Here is a 5,254-nt window from a genome sequence, read left to right on the forward strand (position 1 = left end):
ACCTACAGACAACAGCAGACTCCCTCTCACACTTGAAAGAACCTCTCAAAGTGCAGGAAGAAGTCAACAGAATGAATTGTAAAGTGACAGTAAATGGAAAGACCGAGTTCTACAATGCCAATCTGTTGAAGAAGGAAAAAGGCATAATGGGTGAAGCTGTTGAGGCACAGATGGATGTGAAAAGTGTAGCTGTCATAGAAGCAGAATTTGAAGACGGTTACTTTGTTATTGAAGATGAAGACATACTAGACCTGAGGTCACTGGGTGGAGATGAAATGTAAAATGATGTCAACATCCACAAAATCCACTGTGACAGTATACGTATAGATCAGAAGACAAGTTGTCTGGTCGTTATGAAGCCCTATTAGACAGTTTGCATGAAGAGGGAGCAATGAAGGAAATGCAAGTGTTGGTGCAGGCCATAGGAGAAGACTTCATGTAGAAATACAAGTGTTGGTGCAGATCATAGGAAAAGACTTCATGTATGAATTGAGAACAGTCTTTGTATACAGTATAAAAATGTTGTAAATATTTTTATTGAAGAGGGACTTATTATTGGATATACAAGACTGTTCAGATTAAGAGTTATCGTTTAGTTTATTTAGTGATTTAATAAATAATGGTTATTTAGCTTTTATAAAAAGTGTTAAAAGTTAATTATTTTAAAAGCATTTTTTTTTCAAGTTTCTTCATGTAACTGTGTGTGAGTCACACCCAGTTTAATTGTTGTTATAGGCTTTTGTAATATTGCTGATGTCATCTTACTCAAAGCTTCCTTTTTTTTTTTTTTTATACAAGTAGTAGTTCAAAAGGTTTCTGCCAAAATAACTTCCTGCTGTTTTCCTTAAGTGTCGCATGTCACACTACCTACCTCAGGGGATCAGCAAACCATATACTTAAAGTGTGGCTAGGATTGTATTCTGAGCCATGTAATACATGAGAAATACTTAAGCTAAATACTTACAAAGTACAAAGATGAATCATCCTAGACCTGCTTTGCAAGAATAACTTAAGGCCCATCCAACTGGTTACAACCACTGAGAATAGTCCAGTTTTTAAAGTTGAAGAAAGCTTGAGCTACTATTCCAGGTTAATTCACCTACCTATTTCTGACTGAAGGGTATGTATACTAGGGACAGCAAGAGCTATTGAAAGGTTTGGAAGCCACTTATTTATTGGTGCAATACTGATTGGAAAGTAATTAATATATTTATGTACTGCTGAGGGTGTGGCATGGCCAGGTGTAAGGGAGCTCAACTTGAAATTTGAGGGTTGCATGTTTGAATCCTCATCACACCAAATATGCTTGTCATTCAGCCATGAAGGAATTATAATGTGTAAGCAAATCTCACTATTCATTAGTAAAAAAGTAGCCTCGCCACGTGTTGGTGGTGTGCTGTGATGATTAGCTGGCCTCCTTCTAGTCTTACACTGCTAAATTAGGAATCTTGTGTTGCTTTGTGCAAAATTGAAAAAAAAACAAATAAACACATACTAATGAAAACGTTATGTAGAAAATCATATCTCAACAGTGAGCACTGAATATGGACAGATGAACTTAACACTTTCTGTCGTACCCAATTCATAACAGTTTAGGAATAGAGAAATATTCTTTGTTTACCAACACTAAGCATTTTGTGGATAACTGTGTCCTTTTTTGTCTCTTTTTGCAAACAATTCACCTTCTTAGAACCTCTAAAAAAAATTGAAGAATGGTAAGTGGAAGGAAATGAAACCAAGAGGCTAACAAGACCAAAGTGTGATGTAATGTGACACAAAGGTGTCTTGAGTAATTAACATCCCCATTTGCAGAAATTTCACCCAAGGAATGCTGATGGCTAAGAAGCTTTGATAGGATAAACTTTATGAGAGGTAATATAAAAGAGACAAGAACTGTCATCTCCATGCCTGATAAATTGCTTAACCTATCTGACCAAAAGTTGAAGAAGATAAAACTTATGAAGTAGAGAGAAATCATCTGGCAGATAATGGCAATCTTGATTGCTTCTTGTGAGATAAGTTGGGTAGCATTGTACTGACCACACAAGACAAATTTTATCAGAATATTAATAATTGTGTAGAGTAAAAATTGAAGTGAAAGTGAATAGATAAAACATCCAATCATTTTCTCAGTGAGCACAAGTACTGGAAAGGATGGAGTGGTCTGAATCAAGTTCAATCTGTTGCATAAAAAAGTGTGTGGAAGGAGTGTAAAGCAAAAATATCATAGTTTATGTCTCTCATATACAAGAAAAATAATATGCATCTTTATATAATAACGATAGAAGGAATAGGTGACTAAAAAATTAAATTGTTAACTTGTGAGAGCCTTGAGAAGTGAATGGAGATTCCAGTCTGGAAGAGGAACTGGACAAGAAACACAAAAGGTCATAAAGACTCTAAGAAACTTTGTAAGAACCAAAGAAAAACATGAAAGATAATTAACAAAATATCTCTGTGTCTGATAATTATAGAAAAGAATAGACTGCTCTCAAAAACCAGGTTAAAGAGTGAGATTAGGAAGAAAGGAGTTGATATAAAGTAATCTCCTTGTGTTGATGGCCAACAAGAAAACAGAGTATACTGTAAGAAAAATTTGCCCATCTTCCAAAGGACTGAAAAAAAGTAAGGCGTGAAAAGGAAGAAATTGCACATCTAAGACTTGTGACCCAAGTAATGGAAACTTGGTCTAGAGGGGAGCTGCAAAGATGTCGAGGAGAGGATTTTCAAAATGGGAATAAATTAGTGAAACTCTGGAGTTGGTGAATCCAATCCATTATATTCAGTTGATCTGCCAATAAGTTCAAAGCCCAGGGACAAGATAGGCTGAAAAACCAGGTATTTTGGCTTTGTGTTTTAAAAAGGAACTCAAGCTAAAAAGCAAAGTTCCACAGAATGAGTATGTCCATGCAGATTAATGAAATAAATTGCAGTGAGATGATCTGAATGAATTATAATGTGGTGTACAGATAGTCGTGACAGAAAATGGTAGCAAGTCCATTAAAATGCAATATCTTGAGGATGTTGATGTTCAGAAACTGTTCCTTGAGAGACAAAACATTGAAAATGAAGTTATTTTAGTTTCATCTTTTAAACTTGAAAGACATGTAATAAGTACGATTATAAAACATGTAAAAAACATTTCTTAGTAATTTTTGCAAATATGAAATATATTTGTTTTTTCTCATGTTAATATTCTCTCAAACACTATTATATGGAGATCGTTGACCTATATGCTATTATTTTTTCTAAACCAGAAATTCTACAAACGAAAGTTAACTGAAGTACATATGCTGTAACTGTTACGTTGTACACAGCAGTTTCCTTGTTATAAGTCCACCAGTGGCACGGCGGTATGTCTGCAGACCGACGATGCTAAAAACCGGGCTTAGACACGCACAGTGGGCAGAGTAAAGATAGCCCTTTGTGTAGCTTTGTGCTTAAATACAAACAAAAGTCCTTGTTATAAAATTTGAAATTGTTTGAAGAAAGTCCAACTTGACATCCACGTTTTCAACCTTGAGACATCTCTTCATTTCCCATTGAAAAAACTGCTGACTACTTTCATACACTAGATAGAAACTTGCACCTTCCTCCCCTGAGTACATCAGGTGTTAACTCAAGAGGAACAATACGGAACAATGGGTGGTTAAAGCGAAACTTGTAGATGCGTAAGATAGATGAAAATATTCCTTATTTCTAGTTACCATAAATGATCGAAAAATTGCAAATGTAGAACCAGGATCAATCAACATATTGCAAGACTTAATTCCCATCAATGTATATTTCGAATCGTAAACTATTTTTTTAAATAACGAGCTTCCAATTTTAGTCGGGAATTTTGGAATATTGTTAACTAACATTTCATGTAATTCTTTTTTTCCGTTGTATGATTAGTCATCTGATCTTCCCTATTTGTGTTCAGATTCTTGGCCTTATCCTCGGGGTATCATCCCTGATGTTTAGTATCAGATGATGTTCGATCATTATTTACAGCAGTTCATTTTTTGTTACGCTTTGAAAGCATTTTAATACTTTTTACAGGTTCTTTTTTTCTGCATATGAACTGTGAAGTGAAGATTTCAATAAATCTAAAATTCAAGATTAAAATCACGTTAATTACAGTAATTTTCTAATGTTTCTTAATTTCCCATTTTAGTTTAAAAATCAGAGGCGTGTGAAAACAATATTTCAGGACTATCTTTTGTCGGCTCCCAGTAGTTCAGCAGTATTTTCTTATTTTTCTTAATTTGCTCAATTTAGTTTCAAAATCAGTGGGCCCGGCATGGCCATGCAGTTAAGGCACTCGACCCCTAATCCAAGTTCGTGCGTTCGAATCCCAGTCACACCAAACATGCTCGTCCTTTCAGCCGTGGGTCAGTCCCACTATTCATTGGTAAAAGAGTAGCCCAAGAGTGGGTGGTCATGACTAGTTGCCTTTCCCCTAGTCTTACACTGTTAAATCAGTACTGGCTAGCAGAGATAGCCTTTGTTGAGCTTTGCGCAAAATTTTAAACAAACAAACAAAATCAGAGATGTGTAAAAACAATATTTCAGGACCATCTTTTGTCGGTTTCCTGTGATTCAGCAGTAAGTCGGTTGCCTTATAATACTAAAAACTAAACTTAGATATACGCGATGGGTGTGTATGTGTGTGTGTTTTTTCTTATAGCAAAGCCACATCAGGCTATCTGCTGAGTCCACTGAGAGGAATCGAACTCCTGATTTTAGCGTTGTAAAATTTGTAGACTTACCACTGTACCAACGGGAGGAACCATGATGGGCGGAGAAAATGTAACCTGTTGTGAAGCTTTTCGCTTAACACCACTACCACAACTATCAATGATAAAAAAACAAAAATAAATAAATTATCTTTTGTCTCTCGTAAGTCAGTGCCAAAGACTTTCGTCAACACCAGAACTTGGTTTTGAAGATTTGATAATTTAAAAGTTTCGCTCAAAGCTACATAATATATTATCTGCAGTAGCTATTTCTCACTTTGAACTGATGGATCATAAAGATTACACCAAATTGTCGGGTAATAGTGGAATGTTTGTGTCTCATTTGTATTGTACATCTACTGCTTAAAAGAGCATGTTTTTGGGCTGGGAACAATTAACCCTAAATTTATAGTTCGAGCACACAAACCACACGACCACGCCCAACCCAGGTGAAGTGAATAAATAAAAATAAGTCGAAAATAACTTTATATTTTAACGAAAGATGGTGCTATAGTCACTGGCGTAAAATTAAC

The sequence above is a fragment of the Tachypleus tridentatus genome, chromosome 11, assembly GCF_004210375.1.
Source record: "Tachypleus tridentatus isolate NWPU-2018 chromosome 11, ASM421037v1, whole genome shotgun sequence".
NCBI lineage: Eukaryota > Metazoa > Arthropoda > Merostomata > Xiphosura > Limulidae > Tachypleus > Tachypleus tridentatus.